The sequence below is a fragment of the Urocitellus parryii genome, chromosome Y (genome assembly GCF_045843805.1).
Source record: "Urocitellus parryii isolate mUroPar1 chromosome Y, mUroPar1.hap1, whole genome shotgun sequence".
In the NCBI taxonomy this organism is placed as follows: Eukaryota; Metazoa; Chordata; class Mammalia; order Rodentia; family Sciuridae; genus Urocitellus; species Urocitellus parryii.
The window spans coordinates 12,404,226-12,425,855 of NC_135548.1; the positions used below are offsets into that span (position 1 = coordinate 12,404,226).

Here is a 21,630-nt window from a genome sequence, read left to right on the forward strand (position 1 = left end):
CTTGCTAAATTGCTTAAGGCCTCCTTAAGTTGCTGAGGATGACCTCGAACTTGCATCTTCCTGCCTCAGGGAGTTGCTGGGATAACAGGTGTACACCACCATACCCGGCTCTTTTTCATTTTTTGAGTTTCAAACCTGGGGAATGTAATGGCCATTTAATTTAAACAATATTTAAATTTAAAAATAAAAAGAAGGCTAATGGAAGTCAGATAATTTGCCAAGGTAAGGCAGCATGGGGGAGGCAGGGGGCAGAACCCAGCAATCTTCCCTATGCCCACCTACCACCTTGCTTCTGAGCCAAACTCTCTTCCCCTTTCCTTATCTTCCTCCATCCTTAGTGGTTCAAACTCCCAAATATGTCCCAGAGAGTCGCTAGAAATGGAGGGAATTCCATCTGGGAAGTAGAGGTACACAAAGGCTGGGAGCTGCCCAGCCACAGATGGGGGCAAAATCAGTCTCAGGAGGCATCAGAGTCTCAAGCTCAGGGATTGACCCGGGTCACTACCTCTGTTGCTCACCTAGCCCCTTGGGTCATGGCTGACCTCCCTCAAGTGCCAGCACAATTCTGAGAGTATCAGGGATCAACCAAATGCCAGGAACCTGCTGCCATATTAGAATAAAATGCCCGATGTCTGCCCACCCCTCACACTTCAAATCTTCAACTGTTTCTTCACTTACCTTTTGTTAGGATCTTTTAGATTCAGTCTGCTCATCTGCTGGTCTCAGACTCAATCCACCTGGACAAGTAGGAAAGATTTCAGTGAGTTGTGAGGTCCAGAGGGAGCCCGGGCCCTGGTCTGGTTGGGTAAAGGAAAGCTTGGGAGAAGGCAAGGGGGTGGGCTGGCCGGAGTCCAGTTATGAAGCTGTTCTAGGCAGGGGCAGAGTCTCTTCTTCTGGATTGGGAATGGCCCTTACAGAGTCAGAATGAGCCTGGGACCAGTGGCCAGGGAGCTTCAATGTCACAGGAGTGAAGCAGTGGTGGGAGGGGTCTAAGAATCAGCACTGTCATCTCTCTGATCTTGGGACAGAGCTGAGGATAAGGGGAGAGTTCTAATCAGAATCTGCCAGATTGATTCCTGCTGGGATAGACCTCTGGGGAGGATTCCCGAGCCCTGAATCCTCTTTGCCTCTACCACCAATGTCCCATGGCACTTGCTTCCTGGACTTACATACAGCTGGCTCAGTTCTGCCACTGTCACCCTCTTTCACCCCACAGAGCCAGAATGGGGGTTCAGCAGGTCTCTGAACTGCAGGCCACAGCTCCCCAACACATTCTCCTAAGTACTCCTCCTTTTTCAGCCTCCTAAGGAGGCAGAAGTGAAACGCAGGATGGTGAGGCCCTGGAAAGAAGAGAACCCTGCCTCCTAGCTCCCAGCAACAAGGGTCCTACAAAGGGGAATGAAGGTGTTCAGAGGAAGTGATGGCAATATCCTGGAGATAGTTAAGCTCCCACCTATCTGGATGTATCTCTTTCCAGAATAGGTCTCTCCTCTCTCCGCCCCTATCAGGAAACCTCATTTCAACTATTAGAAATGCAGCTTCTCCCAGGTGAGGGGTGCTGTGGATTGAACCCAGGGCCTCAGGAATGCTAGACAAGGGCTCTACTACTGAGCTACATGCTCAGCCTGTCTCAGGTGATCTTGTTTCTGAGCTTACAGACCCTTCAATCCCACTCAACTGGTCTCTCTTATGAACCCCAAGACTCAAAAGACCTGGGGGAGGGGAGAGGATTGGGGCTAGAGGAAGCTGCAGAAAGCTTCTGGGAATGTTTCTTCAACTTGTATGCTCTACCTCAGTTTCCCAGCCTGTTTTCCCCCTGCTCCAACCCATGCTATAGTGAGACTGAGTGAGCAGCGTGGGCACCAACAAGGAGTTGAAGACGTGAACCACAAGAACCTCCAACCTTCCTCAACCTACCCTCACCCAACTCCAGTGTCCATTCAGACCTCAAAATTCTGAGCACTCTCACAGGGACCTACCTGCCCTACAGCGGTGACCACTGTTCAACCTGCTGGCCTGAGGTCCGCGCTGCCTCTGAACCTCGACCAAGACTCAGAAAGCAGACTACTGTTGGGTGCCGCCAGGTTGAATGCCCTCCAGTCCAGGGCTCTGTCTGCGTCCCTCACCAAGTTGCTGCGCCCCCAGGATGGCAGGGCTCTGGCCAAACTCGCATCACAGACGCGGCAGTGATGAGAGCCCTGGGCCCAGCTCTGATCAGTCGGACCCTCTCTGATCCTCCCGTCTGAAGGCTGGGGAGTGTGCTGTGGCCGCTTCAGCCTTGGTGCCGGTGCTGCCCCACTCATCCACCCTGGGCCAGCACCACTGCTTCCTTTAGGACAGCGCAGGGCGATGGGCGGGCTGGCGGTTGCAGCCGGCCCGCAGAGGCCCCTGGCGACTCAAGACAGGAGGAGGGAGGGAAGAACTACTGGCCCCTATGGTCAGATAGGTAACCCCGAGGAAGTTCTCCCAAACCTGAAGGCCTCCTGACGCCTAGTTCTGCGGCTCAGGGGAAGGAGGTGATGCTCGGAGGTGAAGGGCGGTGGCGGGGTGGAGGTGGCGGTGGGGCGCTGGAAGTGAGGAGTCATTGCCCGGACCTGCAAGGTGTCTTGAGCTTTGAAGATTCCAGAACTGCATTGTCCTGTGGGGTAGTCGCTAGCCGCATTTTATTTAAATTTAAATCTAAACTCATTAAAATTTTACTTAGCACTCAAACGCTATTTAAAGAGTCCAGTAGCCACAAGAAACTAGGGACAAGTGCATTGGGCAGAGCAGATATAGAACATTCCCACAGTTTCACAAAGTTGTTCCCTGTCCTCCTCCTACTAGGGCTTGATCAAGGGGCCCTCTACTGGAGTTACATCCCTGGTCCTTTTTATTTTGAAAGGAGGTCTTTTTTTGAAGGGGATATATATGTATGTGTATATTTATAAGTGTATATATGTATATATTTTTTATGTGTGTGTGTATATATATATATATATATATATATATATATATATACATATATATATGATTTGTTTTTAGATATACATGACAGTAGGGTGTATAGATGAGGGCTGGCCTCAAACTTGTGATCGTCCTGCCTCAGTCTCTGGAATCAACAGGATTACAAACAATCACCATTAGACCCAGCTACAAAGTTCTTTTCAGAAGTCCTCTCCTAGATTGATATCTGGAAGGCAATATTTCTACCCCAGAAATGGTACCCTTAGTGACAGGCAGGAGGACTATAATAGGCTGGTGAATGGTCCCTATTATGATGATGGGTGTGAGTCTCAACTTGGGAACCAAATTCTGGGACCCAGTGTCTGCATCAGAAAAAAAAAAACGTTATATAATTTCCACTGTAGATTTATTTATTTAGGTACTGGAGATTGGACCTAGGGGTGCTTTACCACTGAGATACATCCCCAGTCCTTTTTATTTTTTTTTACTTTGAGACAGGGTCTCACTAAGTTGCTTAGGGCCTTGTTAAATTGCTGGGGCTGGCCTCCAACTTACCATTTTCCTTCCAAGCCACTGGGATTACAGGCATGCATCACTATGCCTGGCAATAGTAAAATTCTTTGTAAGGTTATGTTTTGTATGTGAAAAGTACTAGGAAAATAAAGGCAAAGAGATTCTGTGAGTTTTTCTCTTCATAGGAAGGACATACCTCTTACTGTAACAGGGCTCTGGGGTTGGGGTAATGTGGAGGGAAAAGGCAAGGAGGAAGAAATGGTAAGCAAACTATCCCTGAAACACCAAATAATAAAAATAATAGGCCCTGAACCCCTGCATGTGGACTGTGAAAAAGGGGCCTGCCTTGAGACTCTCCAGTCCCCCTTTATGGCTAGACATTATCAGTCTGAACTAAGGAAAACATCCCACAGATTTGCTTCTTGCCAGCCTGCTAAGTTTCTCCTCTCACCTTCTGCCACCTTGGGATGGGTAAGGGCGATGACTGCATTACCAGGTCTGGGACAGTCTGAGGATGGAGGAGGTGCGATAGTGTCAGGAATGGGTGGGTGGCTCAGGGAGATGAAAGTCTTAGGGTCTGAGTAGGCTGGAGTGCTGTGCAACAGCCCACAGACGTTGCCAACTTCCCTGGGGATCATCTGGTACAGAAGCAAGGGGTCTCCAGGCCCTAGCTCTGTGGCCTATTTTTGCAGCCACTCCATAGATGCTGGGAAGAGCAGGGAATAAGGAGCTGTGTGACAGTGAGAAGTGATAAGTAAACTGTCCCAGAAACATTGAATAATAAAAATAGCTAGGAGTCATATTTTTCTTCAGTCTTTGACCTGGCAGTGATGTTATGTCATTTATCAGAGAGCTGATTCCCATTTTTCCTCAAACAGGAGGGGAACACCCATAACAAGCAGCAGCGTGTTCTTTGTCCCTGTCTTTGCTGCTCTGTGGGGTTTGATGTTTTCTCCCTCTTGTGACTTCATTTGATCTGGCTTTCTGCCCAAATCTTGGGCATAATTACAGCAAATAGATACACCTGAGTGACTATTGTAAGCCAGGAAAGCCACCCCTTCTGGGAGCACAGTTTAGCCTGGGGGACAGAGTATGCTATTTTCAGGAAACACTCAGTGGACAGAGCACAGAGGTAGGGTCCCTATAATGAACTTGATTCCAGTGTCCTGTGATGGCTAGCCCAACTTGCATTAGGGCACAGAGACCTTGACCTCATTTGAACTGTATTTTGGGTGGGTGTACCTGGGACCTAAAATGATCTATTCCCTGATACCCTGTTTAGGAATAGAGCCCTTCCCAGGTCAGGTCAGTACCACCTTCCCCCAGGAGGCAGAAAGCAGAAAGAATAAGCATCCCACCTGGTACTTGGTCTAGTTTCAGTCCTGGAGCAAGTGGGCTTTTAATCTGCCCAGGCAGGAGTTTAACCTGGCCTCTGTCTCCCCCTGGCGGCAGAGAACTTGCAGAGCATTCCAGGACTCCCCAGCCTCTGCGCAAAGAGGAGAAAGGCAGAGGAGGAACCTCATCCCTCTAATTGATGTCATCTTCTTCCTAACTCTCCCTCCCTGATTCAGAGAAATCAACTTGATTCTCAAGTCAGAACCGGGTTTTGGTATCAGGAGACTGACGTGGTTATGAATCTCTCAATGGCCTATGATCTCTTCTGGCATGCCATATTAAATGACAGGTACATCCAGTCCCGTCTCATTTGTAAAATGGGAGTGATAAATTGGTGTATAGAATGTGCTTTGTAAAAGGCCTACTGTCCAGTAGGTCTTCTATAAATGGTATTTATTTATTATATTACTTTGTTATCCTTATTAACTGATGAGAAGTCTAAATCTGAGTGTAAGGGGAAGGTTCTGAGAAAGTAAGTGGGGTAGGAGTGGCAACCGCTCTCCCACATGTGGAAGTGGCCTTCAGAGATAACAGTACCATCAAGAGCCCAGGAATTTACCCCGGCTCTCTGATCCAAGGTGATCAGCTGTGACCTGCATGGTTACCATTGCCTCCACTCTGCACCACCTCGCTGCTCTTGCTCTCACTCCAGTAGCTCCAGAGGTGTTGTCACACCAGCTGTTTCACACCCAGCGGCCCTGAAGCGGCTGTTTGGATCTGAGGTCATCAGCTTCGTTGCCCTGAAGGCAGCCTGACCACCCTGAACCAGGAGCGGGGAGACCACCTCCCCCACCCTCGTCACAATAGGGAAGGTCTATTTGATGTCTCTCCTACAGCAGGACTGAAGTAAAATTTCCTTCTCTCAGACCTTTCCCACAACAAACCCATCTCCCTCTGAGAAATTGCAGCTGGACGAATACAGAATGAGGTGGAGAAGAGATCGGGAGCCAGTGGGGCGGTTCCGGGGTGGCCTAGAGCTAGGGGAAGTTCTGCCCCGCACAGTCCCAACCAGGCAGGGAGCCAATGGCCTCAAAGGACCAACAGGGGTAAGCACCGCCCACGCTGAGCCCTAGGGTCAGGGCCTGAGAGAGGCGGGGCCACAGTCGAGGGCGGGGCCAAGAACCAGCAGGCTAATACTGGTGCGCTCTGCCGTGGCTCACCTGGTGAGCTCCGGGGGTGCTTCACCTCCGCGCACCAAATCCCCAGACCTGCCCAGCATGACCTCCGCGCCACTGGCCGCCGCTACAGAAACGCCCAAGAGCCCTCCAGCGAGGCCAGGGAGCGAGAGCTGGGCTTCAGCGAAGACCTTAGAGGCTCCAGCGAGCTTCTCCAGACCGACCTTTCTGCAGCTGAGTCCCGGGGGGCTGTGACACGCCGACGACCACGCGGGCTGGGCTGTGCAAAGCCCTCCGGACAGGGGCCGCCGCCTGCCCTGGAGCACTGGCTACACTGAGTGAACGCCCTCCCAGGGCACCCAAACCTGGATGGGACTACCACTTCTCCCCAACTCTGCATCCCCGCTCCAGGGATGCGCCCCCCGTGCGGCGCTCGGAGCCATGAACCCCCGTTTCCCGGGACCTTTGCTATCCTCTGGGCTTCGGGCACCACCCGCTCCGGGCCCTCTCTTCAATCGGGTGCAGCCTGAATCACCTTCCTCAGGACCTTGTAACTCGTAGATAACCCTCACTCTCTCCCCTCAAAACCCCGTTTTTTCCCAGAGCTGAGGGGGTGGGGGGGCTCTGCCAAGGATGAGTTGGCCAGGTCCTAATCGCAGCTCTGCAGGTTAAAGGCTAAGGGACTGCGGGGTGAGGGCGGTTGTTCAAAAAGGAGCGGAGTTCCTTCTAACCAGGGGATAGGGGTTGGAAAGACTATCAGCAGCTTTCAGCCCTAGAGCCCCAGTTCCCTGTCCCTCTTACCGTTCCCCTCCCCCTCCACACCCAGAAATAGCCCAACACCAGAAGGCCGCCGGCCTCCCAGGGTGGGGGAAGGCGCAGCCTACTGCAGTGGGAGGGTACCCTTTGGACTGCGTTCTCTGGGTAGACCTATTGGTTCAGCAGATAAAGGAAATAGACCCCTTGATCAGGACAGAGGGCGTGCTCCTAGGCTACATGGATTTTTTAATGCATCTACCAGAAAACCTAACCCTGAGGGAGATGGGAACACTGAGATCGCTGAAAAAGGTGGCTGGTGGTCTCATGTCCCCCCCACCACCACCTCTTTTAACTTCCTACAAGGGAGAAGTTTGTGGTTAAGTGGCTCCTTCCCAGTCCAGGTGGGCCTATACTCTTACTCTACTTTCAATTCCTCTTTCAGGATCTGGGCTGAAGCACTTCCTCACTGCCAAATAGGCAGAAACTTTTGCTGGGTAGTTTTAGGGTGAGGGTGGGTGTGCCCATGAGTTGTGGAACGCTGGGGACAAAGTACTGTGAGAACTGATTGAGGTTGGAGGTGGAATGTAGGGTCTTGGTGAGCAGAGAAGTAGAGCTTCTTACCCTCATCTTGCCTCCTCCAGCAGAACCCCTGAGGGAGCCTCTTTTGCCAAGTAAGGGGGGATCTGAGGCAGGCAGGTGCTACTGTCTACCTTTCTGTGAAGTAGGGCCTGCCACCAAGACAGTATTCCTCCTCAGCTCTCCCTGATCCTTTTCTCTCTGGCCTGGATACCAGGTGGCTGTGACCTTTCTCAGCTTGGCCAGCCCACAGGGGAGGATGTGTATATGTCTAAGGTGGGGGTTATTCCAGGACCTGGTCTGGTGTCCAACCTGATGTGGTCACTCTGGCCTGGCAGTTTCATCAACACTGGCAAGAGGTGGCACAATGAGGACCAGGTTTGCTGTGAAGTGTATGTGGAAGGATGGAGGGGTGTTACAGGGGCCCCTAGGGAGCCTAGCCAAAGCCCAGTAAGACCTCACCCCTTCTCTTAGCCTCCAGAGACAGACACTCATCCTGAGGGATAACAGGCATCTGGTTTTATTTCTGAAACTGGGAAAAAACTGCCTCCTAACCCACTAGCTTTCTGTGTTTGCCACAGAACCCTTATGTGGCATTGATTCCTGCCATGTCAGATGAATGTTTACTTTTCTACTTCAAATGTAGATGTTCGTGTATTATGGATAATTTAATTAATTACTGATACTGATTTTTGCATCTTTTGTCCTCAGAATTTGGCTTTTTTGAGGGTCTCCTTTCTTTTGACACATAGTGTGCACTGGGTGAATAAGTGAATAAATCTAATTTGCCTGTAATGTCAACCTCTCTAATATTTATTGGATGCCTACAGTCTTGTTCTTTTCCCTATACTATACTATACACACACACACACACACACAATCACACATACACACACACACACACACACACACACACACACACACAAACAGATTTACTCACCTTCAACTTTTCCCCCACCAGGGACTCTGGTTCTATTATTGGGGCCTGTTTGATGGACATGCCGGTGGTGGAGCTGCAGAAATGGCCTCACGGCTCCTGCATCGCCACATCCGGGAGCAACTAAAGGACCTAGTAGAAACACTTCAAGATCACTCACCACCTCCCCTCTGCCTCCCAGGCACCTCAGGGACCCCAGGTTGCTCTGATTCTACTCACTTGACTGGTCCTCAGTCCTGCTGGTCTTCACAGAAGGAAGTGACCCATAAAAGCCTGGTAGTAGGGGCCATTGAGAATGCCTTCCAGCTCATGGTGAGTGGGTGGCCGGGGACAAAGGCTGGCTAGGCAGACACTCTGGCCAACTCTGTGTGAGAGTCAGGTGGCCTCAGAGACTGACCCTTAGAACCCACAACACTATTGAGAGCCAGAGCAGAGTTTGGTTCTGAGGGGAGGCAGAAGGGATAGTTACCCCCATGTGTTTCACTATTTTTCCAGTTGTGGTTTGGCTGTGCCAGATGATTTCTGCAGATGGGAGTGGGGAGGGTGACTCGGTGTCTGCAAACTCTTTTACTCTCCTCCCTCTTGACCCTTCCTCACTTGGCAGGATGAGCAGATGGCTCAGGAGCAGGAGTGCCTTGGCCACCAAGTGGAGGGGGGCTGCTGTGCACTGGTTGTGGTGTACCTGCTAGGCAAGGCGTATGTTGTCAATGCGGGTGACAGCCCGTATGGAGGAGAAGGGCTTTAAACATGGCTACAAGGGGCCATGCTCTCTAGGATGGGGGGATAGAAGAGTGAGGTGGTGGGGTTCAAAGTCAAATATTGGACTTGGCATGGTGGCACATGCCTGTAATCCCAGAAACTCAGGAGGCTGAGGCAGGAGGATCATAAGCTCAAGATCAATCTCAGAACTTTAGTGAGACTCTATAATAAATTGGGTCTCAAAATAAAATCAAAACAGCTGGGGATATAGCTCAGTGGTAAAGCTGCCCTGGGTTCAATCCCCAGTACTGTAAAAAAATAAAATATTTAAAGAAATCCTAAAGATTGAAGGAGCTTGGAGGACCATAGATATAAAGAAAGGCCTGATATATCCACAAGGAGAGGAAAGATGGAGTCCTGGGTAAGGAATCCTAAGCAGAAGGCCTGGTCCCTCTGTAATTATCCATGAAAGGGGCTGAGGAGAGCCAGGCCTTTTCTGTCTCTGGGCAGGGCCATCATTGTCTGGAATGGTGAAATCATTCCAATGTTCCGGGAGTTTACCCCGGAGACTGAGCGCCAGCATCTTCAGCTGCTTGTAAGTAGAAACCAAACTTCCTACCCACATCGTTTACTGGTTCTTGTGCCTCTCTGCACTCTTGTCCCTGAGAACATCCCCCCAACCCTACCCTCTTTCTGTCTCTCTCTCTCTCTCTCTCTCTCTCTCTCTCTCTCTCTCTCTCTCTCACACACACACACACACACACACACACACACACATCACCACCACCACTACCACCAAACACAGAATGCTCCCTACTGGGAGCTTCTTGGGAAGGTGACTGTGTGGGCTCTTGAGTGCAGGGCTGAGCCCAGGGGAAAATGCTTCAAGAAGGAGCCTGAGTTGGTTTGCAGCACCCACTGTGGCCCCAGCTGAGGAAGGAAGTAAAATCAGAGGTGGTGGGAGGGAACAGAAAAGGCCCCTGGGCTCTGGAAATGGACTGCCTGGATACTGAATCCTGGTTTGTTGTTCTCTGCTAATTATGTGACCTTTGACAATTCCTTAACCTCTCTGTGCAGTAATAGTTCCTGTCCCATGGGTTGTTTTGAAGAGTAACTGAGTTAATTTGTGTATCAGAATAGTGTGTAGCATGTGGACCTTTACTTAAAGGTCTGCTATAATAAATATCATCTAGCCAGATACAGTGTGGCACACCTGTGATTCCTGCAACTCAGGAGCCCGAGGCAGGAAGAGCATAAGTTCAATGACAGCCGCAAAAAATTAGCAAGACCCTGTCTCAGAATAAAAATTAAAAAGGGCTGGGGATGTAGCTCAGTGGTAAAGCACCCCTCAGTTTAATCCCCATTACTGAAAAAGAAGAAAAAAATTAACATTATCTATATATTTACTAGGGTACGCTGTGAGTGTAACACCCCCTGGCCCTTTGCTCTGTCTGGCCATTCTCAACCCCAGGGCTTCCTGAAACCAGAGCTGCTGGGTGGTGAATTCACCCACCTTGAGTTCCCCTGCAGAGCTCAGCCCAAGGAGCTGGGGCAGAGGGTGCTCTATTGGGACCAGAACATGACTGGCTGGTAACACTTCCCTCAGAGCTGGGTCGTTCCCATGGCAACCCAACCAGTCCCTCACCAGTAGCAAGGTGGAAGCTGAAGGCTGGGCCAGGCTGGGAGTTGGGGGATGGGGCCCTTCTAAGGGGTTTGTGTGTGGGTGTCCAGCTCCTAGAAGAGAGGAGGCTTTGATGCCTAGGTGATGCTTCTACTCCCCCCCTCCCCAGAGCCTACAAAAAGATCCAGTTGGAGGACCTCAGGTTTCCTCTGGTCTGTGGGGAGGGCAAAAAGGTAAAATCCATGGTAGAGGTGGGAGAGGGCAGGAGGACCCACCACAATTTGTCTAGGGAGGTGGAGGTTCTACCTGAGGGTAGGTGTGGGAGGGCTGTGTGGTTTCAGAGAGCCTGGCAGAGGACTAAATAGCTGTCCCCCTCCATGTTTCCCTCAGGCCCGAGTGATGGCCACTATTGGGTTAACCCAGGGTGCTGCGCCCCTCCCCTGACTCAGGCAATGGCAAGGCCCTACTGAGGTGGATGGCGCAAGGCGTCCATCCTCTGGAGGAGCGCAGTATGTTTCTGGGAATGGGCTGATTTGTTTTTGTATTCCTTTAATAAGTATAGTTGTGATTTCTCATATGACCATTAAGTATGAAGGAAAAATCATGACTTTCCCAATTAATGCAACTACTTCTAAAGCATAGATCTGTTTGCTCTAAATGCAATGATTCAGCTGTGGAGTGTAAATTGTTAATGTCTAATGAAAAACTCCCTGTATTCCTGTCAAGGAAGTTTTTGAGAAATTAAATTAAAATCTAGAGAAGATAGATTAGTGCTTAGTACTGGGCAACTTGTTCTTGTTCCTGTGCACAATGGTTTGTGCTCTTACTTTTGTTTGATTAAAAGTAATAACAAATCAACCACTTGCCGTAACCATGGCACCGGTTCCAGTCAGTAAGTCAAGGAAGAATAGTCAAGGTATAGGCCAATAGTTTGGGACATTTGTAACTATTATTAAAAGTTAACTAAGCAGAAACAGCTCAAAACAAAACTCGAACTGAAAGTACAAATGCTTGCTTATGCATAAGCCAAAATACATTCTTCTATTCTAATTGTAACTACGTAATATTTTGTTTCTTTGAATAATGATTACTGTTTTGTAACCACAAAGTACTGTAAGCCTGCCAAAATGAAAAGTATATATGATCAACTTCACAAGTAAAGATTGGGATCAACACCTTCACTTTGGTGTCTGTGTTGTTTCTCCACCCCCTCTTTCGCCGACTCCTCACCATCCGTTCGTCTCCTGAGACCCCCTGTTGGAGCTGGTCTCCGACACCAGGGATTGGGAGACCACAACCTTAATGTCTGCAGATCCACCCTGCCCATCTAGCCTTTCCTCTCCTGCTTCCCTGAGGTGAGCTGTATGGGGGCCTCCTTAACTATACCTTCCCTCCTCTGTGGGTCTCAAGCTGGTTTTCATCCAGGGTCCTTTTATCCCCAAGCTCCCTGTCCAGCAAACCCCACACCTCAATCCTCCCTACACTCTTTCCCCACCAGGTTCGAGTATATGACCTGACACAGTATGAGCACTTGCCAGACGATATGCTAGTCCTGGGAACAGATGGCCTAAGGGATGTCACCAATGATTGTGAGGTAGCTGCCACTGTGGACAGGGTGCTGTCGGCATAAGAACCCAATGACCCCAGCAGGTAGGAGTTGCATGACATGATGGTAAGGGGATGACACTGGCAAAGGAAAGGGCAAAGGGAAGCAATGCTTGGGGACCCCACATGGGCCTCTGTGTCTATATTCCCATATACATGAATCTGCACATGTGCTCCTGGCTGGTATATAGCTCTTGCCCAAGCTCTGGTCCTGGGGGCACGGGGCACCCCCCAGGACCATGGCTGACATCTCCCTAACAACAAGCTGGGTTCCGGGAATGACATCTCAGTCTTTGTCATCCCCCTAGGAGGGCTGGGCAGTTACTCCTGAGGGGATCAGCCCATCCCTCCCACCACCAAATAGCCTCTCCATGCTTCCCCCTCTCTCAGCCCAAATTCTGCAGTTGTCTCCCTTTAGTGGCAGTTTAACCCCAAAAGGGATATCCACTAGACCCAGAATTACAGCTTTTGGTAAATAAACCCGATGGATAAAGGTGTATGTCTTTATTTGCTTTGATTAGAAACTAAAAGTTAAGGAAAAGTTCTGTGCCGTAGTGGAAAGGACATCAGGACAGCCCCCCAAAAATGAATTTTTTCCAGGTTCTTCTTTCTGCCCTCTCCTCTCCTCAATCCACTCACTTGCCCTGAGTTTTCTCAGACACTTCTGTAGCTTCATCCATCTGCCAATGTTTCTTCCAAGTTGGGGTCTCTTCCCAAATCTTTCCTGAGCTTTAGATTCATACATACCAGTCATCTGCCAAACATTTCCATGAAAGCCCACTGGCACTTCACCTCAACACACCTCAATCCACTATTTTCCACACAGCATGTTACATCTCCTACTTCATCTTCTCAAACGGCATCAGGTTGGCTGCTCAAATTAGAAATCTTCGAGTTGGTAACCATTTAATTTCCTCTTCATCATACTAATCAATCACTAAGTACCATCATGTGCTATATGATGACAATGAGCTGCATTTATGATGGTATAAACTATATAGCCTTGGTGTGTAGTAGGCTATGCCTTCTCAGTTTGTGTAAGTACACACTATGATGTTTACACAACAATAAAATTGCCTAATGATGCATTTCTTATATCCCCATCATTAAATTATGCATGACTGTATTGTTGAATATATACATTTATGTATCCGTGTGTGTGTCTATGTGTGTGTGTGTGTGTGTGTGTGTGTGTGTGTGTGTGTACCTTTTCCCACATATCTTCACTCCCACTGTCACCTCCTTGGTTTTTCATTATATTAGTTTCCTAACTCTAGCAGCTCCTTGCTGAACCTGAGCAAAATTCACAGTCAACTCCTGGGCATGGCATATAAGGACCTTCATGGTCTGTTTCCTGTTTCCTTCTCCAGCCTCATCTTCCATCACCATCACTGTCTTCTGGGGAGTTCCCATGACTCTGTAGGCCTGCAGTAGCTTCAATTTGTTATTTAAAATATACACATCAACCTAATTTGAATACTTCATTTGTTCTTCAGGGCTGGGCATCCCACAGCTAATGCATTCTCTCCACCCCCCAACAGCAAATGCCTCCTGTATGGCCGGCTGCAAGAGTTGTCCATAGGGAGTGGCAATTAAGAGCAAGGTCTCTAGAGTCCATTGGTTTGAATTCTAGGACCAGACCCAACATCAACTCTGTAATCTCTCTGAGCCCCCATTTGTTTTCTCAGTAAAATGGAGATAACACTACTAGGCCATCAGGTTATTGTGAGGACTGAAATAGTTAATGTATATAGAGTCAGGTTCCATAAGCGTTAGATATCTTGAGATTGTTTGTATTCCTCATTTAGACTATAAATTATTTGAAGGCATAAATCAATCTTCAGCACATAGCTCTCACTTCATACTGAGTGAACTATTGAGTGGATTTAGAGGCCTGGGGACCAAACTGCTCTTGAACTCAGTTTGCTCATTTACCAAATGTGTTGGCTGTACTTCAGATCTTTAAAGTCTGTAAGACTTCTAACATGCATCCATTCAGCAAATATTTCTTGAAAACCTATCATGGGACACACACTGTGCTAGACGAGGGGAGGGGAAGACTGGAGGAGCACGGTAGTCATCAGAAGACAGCACCAGCATTGTAGTCACACAGGACTGACTGTATGAATTCTTGCTATCATAAATCTCAAACATTTGCTAAGCTGCGTCTTCAAATCTCAGTTTCCTTACAGGTAAAAGAAGATGGGTATACTTCCCCCGAAAGGATTGTGACAAGTATTTAAAAGGTTGAGTTATGTAGTTCCTAGAATATACAAGTCAATAGAATGTTGATAGATTTCCTCCTTCTTTGTCCACCTCCTCAGTCATTTTTACAAGGAAGATCTACATGTAGGTAAATATGGTATGTAACACATCAGAAGGGGCTAGTGTCACTAACTGCACAGTAATACAACAGGAGTGGGAACTGTATTCCTGGTTGGGGATCCAGAAGCACTTACAAGAGTAACCTTGGAGAAGTAGGTAGGAATTGGACTCAGGGGAATTCCAGGCAATGGATGGAAGGGAATACAAGGCAGAACGGTGGTCTGGGTCTGCAGGTCCCAGAAGGTCCTGGAGGGCCTTCAGACTAGGGATGAAGTCAGGCTATGCTTGCTCCGCAAGGATTCTAGTGGCAGAGAGTGGTCTTCTGCACACCCACGTCCCACTCCATCGCCCACACGGGCACCCGGGTTTCCCAGTCCTGCCTCCCGCGAGCGTCCAGGTGGGGCAGGAGCAGGTGCTGTTTGGCCATGGGAGGGCAGCAGCGGCCCTTCCTGATGCCACCCCGAGCGCCTCTCAACTTTCTCAACTTTCTCAATGCTCATCTGCCCCTAGGGGCTGGAAGGTGGGGCAGAGGCCGAGTCCTCCGGGGTCCCACCAGCTCCAGTCACCGCCCACTCCTCTGCAGTCCTGGCAGCTCGCAGCGACTCTCCTTCCAGCCTCTCACCCAGCCCGGGGCAGGCGCCCCCAATCCTCGAGCCAAGGACTGAAGGAGGCGGGGCCCGGCCCCTAGGGTCAGTCTCAGCCTCCTGCAATGGCCACGCAACTCGAGGCAACGGAGCAGAAGGTACAGGGGTCCGGGCAGGGGGAGAAGGGCGTCCCAGTTCCCGGGAGAACACTTTCCTCCTCTCCACTCGCTGGGAGCTCGGGCGGGTCCAGCGAGGGGTTTTGGCCCGTTCCCTCCCCTTGGACGCTGCGTCCCGGCTGCGCTGGGGTCCAGCCTGCTTGGCTCCTCCTCAGACTGCAGCGAGGGGCCCCAGGAGCAGCCTGGCAGCGGCTCTCTCCTGCTGAGGCCCTGATCGGAGCCCTTTCCCTTCCCTCCCGGTTTCCCCTAGCCTCCCCCGCGGAACAAGGGAGCGGCCTTGATCTCCCTTCGCGAGGGAACCCAACCCAGACGCCCTGGCTAGCCCCAGGCAGGACGGCCCAGCGCGGACCTGGCCTTGGGTGCTGGGGATGGGCTGAGAGTTCTTCCAGGCTTGAACGGTGGAATGGCGGGAATAAGGGCGCGGTGTGACCCTTGGGGGCTGCCACTGTTCTGAGGAGGTTGAACACTGCCCTCTACAGTCCTTGGAAACTGCTTGGGGCATGGGGTAGGGGAGACCGGGAAGGATACAGCCCGTGTGTGTTCGTGTGTTCGTTCATGCGAGTGTATGAAGGAATCTACCCTCCACACTCCCTAGCTAGGCTAAAGATTTATTTTAGGGGTGTCGGCTGGGGAGCCAGGGGCACAGAGTTCTCTCAGTTCTGGCTTTAAAGTTGAGGAAGAGGTGTCAACTGAAGAGTGAGTCTTTCCCAAACTTCAGGGGAAGTGAGCCAGGTAGGAGGCCCACTGGATCTTCGGGAAAATCAAGAGAATGAGCTAGGTATCCCACATATCTAGTCTCAGGGGAGGCGCCAGAAGTTCCAAGCTCCATTCCAGCTCCACTTCAGTCTCTGCGTGGGGTTTGGTTGCCCGTTTTAGGATCAGTGGGGCAGTTCCTCTGGGGTTTCCTCTCACAGGGAACTATTGTTCATGCTATCTTGGCTTTCTTTGGGCCTTGTGTCCTGGCTTGGCCTGGGCTGCTTGCTCTTCTGGCCCAATCAGAGCCTGGAGGGAAAGTCTTCTGAGCTAGGGGTTCCAGGTCACTTAATTCATGCCCTTGTTCTGAAGTTCTGGCCTCTGCCTCCCACCATCTGGTGCCAGTTGCCTTGTTGGGGGAGGACAGTGGCGTACTCTTGCCTAAGTGACTGGTAGATCAGCAGTGATTGTTCTCTATCCTCACTGCCTGGGTTGGAGTTACCCCAGCCAGTGTTTACACAGTTGCATGAGTTGAACTAATGGGAGTAGGTGGGGGAGTTGGAAGAAATCCTAGTGTCAGTCACCTGGGTAGACTTCAATGAACCCCTGTTTGGAAGGGATGTGTCGGCAGGGCACATCTTCCCTGTCATTTGGGGTATCAGCAAGAGCCCCTTTGTGATCCGGAGAGTGGTTTGGATAAATTCTCAGTGACTTATGTCCTCTTCCTCCACATCCCAGTTTTCTGAAGGTGTAAGTGGAGGAGAGGGAGGGGCCACCTAGCATCCCACTGTTGAAGAGAAACAGCCTGGGGCTGGAGTATTCTGCTTCCTAAAAAGCAGACCCAGGCTATATAATGTGAGGTGGTGGAATGCAGGGACTAGAAGAGCTCAGCCCAGCATGACAGGATGTGGGACTGAGGAAAACCTAGGTTTGAGGCAGAGATCAGGTTACCTACCATACCTTGTGCTCCCTGCCTAGTTGGTGGAGGGACTGGTCCTCATTTGTCATTTCTTTTGGGGCTCCTCCCAGCCCAGGCTCTAGCTCCCTCCCTCTTCCCAACAGCCTAGATTTCATTTCAGCTCCAGAGCACACCCTCTCTTTCTCCCTGACTGCAGGGCTGGGAATCTAGCTGGGTGGAGTTTGGCTCCCCTCCCTGGGGAAGGAGGAAGTGAGGGGAGCTGTGAAGGTGTGACGAACTGCAGGTGTGATGAACTGCTCCTTCATGTGTGTTGGTGATGAGGGACACATGATAACCCTGGGAAGCTGACTCCTTGCCCTGAGTCACAGGGAGGGGTGGGCAGGGCATAAAAGTGAGCAGGACAGAGGGAGGAAGGGGCTGTTCCAGAGTGGGTGGAGGTGATTCCATAGTGGATTATTCTGTCCCTCTGCTGTGGTGGATGTGTGATTCCCTACAGTGTAGTCATTGTCCCCTACTGGGGGCTGAGTAACCTAGTGTTGCCGCCAGGCCCAGCAGGAAGAGGGGAGGAAGGCAGGCTGCCCTAATGTGACCTGTGGGTACTGCCTGGACTGAGCCTCCTTTGTGTGACCCGGGGTTTGGGGACAGGATGGGGTGGGTCAGAGAAGCTGCTGGCTGCTGCCTCTGTCCTCTGTCTGGGGTTTCCTCCTCCTGCTCTCCTTTCCACCTCTGAGGTGACATGTAGAAAGGCAGAGACTCTGGAGGCATAGAGCCCTGCTTTGAGTGCTGTCCTTGACACTCTGATTATCTAACCCTCAGAGAGTTTCCTTGTTGTCAAAATGGGAAGTGCACCATTCACCTAACAAGCCACTGGAACCTGAGGTAAATAATTTTTGTCAAAATACCCAACAAAGAGTGGGTACCTTGGGGCTTTATAAATATTCCTTCTCTTACCTATCAGCCTCCCAGTAAGTGGTTCTGCTAGTATCTGGTTTTGTAGAGGGACTCCTTATTTTTGACTAGGCAAGCGTGACTCAAGCCAAGGCACAATCTGTTCTAGATTATACCTTAGCAATTATTAAACCTTAAATGTATCAAATCTTGTTACAAATGAAATCTGTCTCATGACTCCAATATGCAAAGCAGATAAAGGCTGGCTTTTCTGGAGGCATCCCTGAACACCTTGCTGAATGTTTCCCTTCAGTTGAGTGTATAACTTTGAAAGTCGTTTTCTGGTTCCCAAGTGGGTTCTTCCACCTCCCACTGCTATATTTTAACCCATTGGAGAAGACCTGTCCCTGCCCCAGAAATTAAAAATCTTAAACTCTGTTTCTTACAGGATTGGTGCTTGGCAAGAATGTGCTGAAGCAAGCCCCCTTTTCTGTTTTCTCTTCCTTTGCCCAGGTTTGTGGAGAGGTTTTGGCAGTCACAGAGCAGTTTTTGTACTACTAGTTTTTTTTTTTTCCCCAAATCCCTACTGCCTCTTGTTTGCCAGCCCCAGCCATGGCTGCAATCAGAAAGAAGCTGGTGATTGTGGGGGATGGTGCCTGTGGAAAGACCTGCCTCCTCATTGTCTTCAGCAAGGATCAGTTTTCAGAGGTCTGCTTCCCTACTGTGTTTGAGAACTATATTACAGACATTGAGGAGGACAGCAAGCAGGTAAGGCCAAGAGCCCTTTCCTATCCTGCCTTGGAACCCTGTTCCTGGTCATGTAGTATGTCCTTCCTTACCACTCTCTCACATCTTTTATTTTCCTGTGGGAACAAGTAAAATTTGAGAAATGAAACTGCACTTTTAGAAAACCTGGATATATTCACGTGTGATGTTACATGCCAGCTACTCAGGAGACTGAAGCAGGAAGATTGATCACAAGTTTGAGGTCAGTGTGGGCAACTTATCCAGACCCTATCTAAAATAAAAAGGGCTGGAGTGTGGCTTATTGGTAGAGTACTTGCCTAGCATGTGTGAGGCTCTGAGTTAATCCCCAGTACCCCAAAGAAAACCTGGATATATCCTCTGGTTCTACCACATACTCGCTTTGTAATCAGGGCCAAGTCCCTTTGCTTCTGGGTTTAAACTCCCCACCACCACAAAATGGTGATGATGGCATGACTTACCCTAAAGGAGTGTGAGAATTAAAGTGGTATTCACGATAGCTATTCATTTGAGATCACAAAAATCAAACACATTTTAGTGATTTTTGTGGGAGAGGGGTTACTAGGGGTTGAAGCCAGCAGCACTTTGCCACTGAACTACATCCCCAGCCCTTTTTACTTTTTTAAACAAATTGAGACAGCATCTTGTTAAGTTCCCCAGGATGGCCTTGAACTTGGCGATTCTTCTGCCTCAGCCTCGCACATAGCTGGTTTATAGGTATGCACCAGTACACCCAGTTTACATCTTAGAACTTTAAAGAAAAACTCAATTGAGTTTGTTATGACTGTGATTAATATGGTGCCTTGCACACAGCAGGACAAGTGGTTTGAGAGGATCTCTGGGTAGTAGGTTGGGGCCCTTGGGGTCAGCTATGCATTGCCCGTTTGTCAGGTGGAACTGGCTTTGTGCGACACAGCAGGGCAAGAAGACTATGAATGTCTGCAGCGCCTCTCCTATATGGACACAGATGTCATCCTCATGTGCTTCTCCATTGACAGCCCTGACAGCCTGGGTGAGGACTTTGGAGAGAGGGGGTGGAGATGCTTTGGAGTCAGCCATCCTCAGAGGCTGTGGGGATGGAGTCACAAGGGCCACACATTCTCTGCTGGCTCCTTTGTTGTGGCATCTCCAGTGTTTGGAAGAGCTTTGGGGAGGATATGCTACAAGGGATGGGGTTTTGAGGTATGAAGGAGACCATCAGCCTCAGACTGCTATGGGAAGGAAGACCAGTGCTCACATGCTTAAACCAAGGTACCTGTTGGGACATGTCTGTGCAGAAAACATTCCTGAGAAGTGGACCCTGGAGGTGAAGCACTTCTGCCCCAACATGCCCATCATCCTTGTGGGGAATAAGAAGGACTCGGGCAAGATGAGCATACCAGGAGAGAGCTGGCCAAGATAAAGCAGGTGGGTGGGGCTGCCTGATGGGGAACCCTGGGGAGGAAGGTGCCCTCTGAGGGGTTGCAGGCTGGGGCAGAAATGAGCTCTCTCTTCAGCCGACTGTCCTGTGTTAAGCAGTCATAGTGATATCTACCTCCTCCTCTCCCATGTGTGTGCCCTGCTAAGAATCTGAAGGAACCTCAGTATCAAATCAGATGATCATAGAATGAAGTGACTTGTCCAAGGTCACTTGGCATTTTCATTTATTCCAGTTTATTATTCTGTCTTTGGAATTGGGGCTACTAAGATGAATAAGGAAGTCCTTGTCCACGGGGAGACAGCTTATGTTTCACTTAGGGTATGCAGACTGCACCATCAGTGTACCTGGGGAGGAAGGGCATCATCAATGGCTGAAAAAAGGCTTAGAGGGCAAGGGAGCTGGCTTATTCAGGGTCTCACTAAGCGGTCCACTGACCAGAGGAAGAGTTTATTATAGGAAGCTGCCAGGGTATGGAATAGAGACTATCTTGAGAGGATAATTATATAAGGCAAGGTTTTAAACTGGAAACAGCAGGCACAGGATGGGTTGGAGGGATGATGGAGAAGGTAGGTCATTAAGGAGGTAGCCGACACACATTTAGGCAAAACATATGTGGACCATAGGGTCTGCGATTTGGTGGGAGAGGAGGGGCTAGTCTGGGGACAACTTTGAATGTAAATATGAGGTTTAGATCCCTGCCTTGGGCAGCCGGGGCCTGGATGCTTTGTGGGCTCAAGGCTGGAGGAGGTATTTGTTATAGTTACTATACTTATAGGTCATGTGGTGAGAGGTGCACCTAGCCACCAGCTTCCTCTGCCTTATCTTCTGTCTTCTCAGAAACCCGTCCGATCTGAGGAAGGCTGGGATATGGCAAATCATATCAGTGCCTTGAGTGCTCCACCAAAACCTATGAGGGAGTGCCAGAGGTTTTCGAGATGGCCACTCGAGCTGGCCTCCAGGTCCACAAGAATAAGCGCCGGAGGGGCTGTCCCATTCTCTGAGATCCCCACGGATCCTGATGCCACCTTTCTTCACAGGGTCTTAGGGATCACCCACCTGCCCTTGAGCTCCACCCTTAGGACTCCATGCTGAAGGCTCCTTTTTACAGTTCCCTCATGCCCAGGACTGCATCGTTTCCCTAGCCCCCAGAGTGGTGGCAGGCCTGCCCTCCCTCCCTGTCCTCTGGGAGCTGGGCCTGTGGCCTGCCTTTCTTGAGCAGTCCCTGTCCCTGCTGCCTTGGTCCAGGGGTAGGGCTCTTGCTCCCTTTGGCCCTCCCCAGAGGATGGTCACACACTAGCACTTTATATACTTCTGGCTCAAAGGAGCATTTCTAGGGTAGGTGGATTGGGGTTTCTCTTTGGGGCAGGGGCCTTGTCTCTGACTGCACTTGGTGGGGGGCATGAATAAAGGCCACAGGTTCCAACATGTGTGTGGCAGCTTCCTGTTTCCTTTGTCTGGTTCCTATCTTGGCTACAAGCCCAGAGTCCCATCTCTCTCTTCATTTCCAAGTTGCTTGCCAGACTGGCTCCCTGTTGGCAAAGGCAGGAAGTGGAAGTGTGGAGTCTTAGAGCAGAGATGAGGTCATGCCTGGCTTAGCCTGGGAGGCGGGTGATGGGCATGGTCTCTAGCCTGGACTAAACTTAGAAACCGGTGGGTGGCTTCCCTGCCCACTGAGTTTCCTCCCCTGGACATGGAGG

The 21,630-nt window shown here is 50.1% G+C and overlaps 2 pseudogenes; both read left to right on the forward strand.

Annotated features, from left to right (window-relative positions):
• Positions 1 to 5,777: 5,777 nt before the first annotated feature.
• On the forward strand, positions 5,778 to 12,494 carry LOC144251177 (protein phosphatase 1J-like; annotated as a pseudogene).
• Positions 12,495 to 18,360: 5,866 nt separating this feature from the next.
• LOC144251190 (rho-related GTP-binding protein RhoC-like) lies at positions 18,361 to 20,934 on the forward strand (annotated as a pseudogene).
• The last annotated feature ends 696 nt before the right edge of the window (positions 20,935 to 21,630 follow it).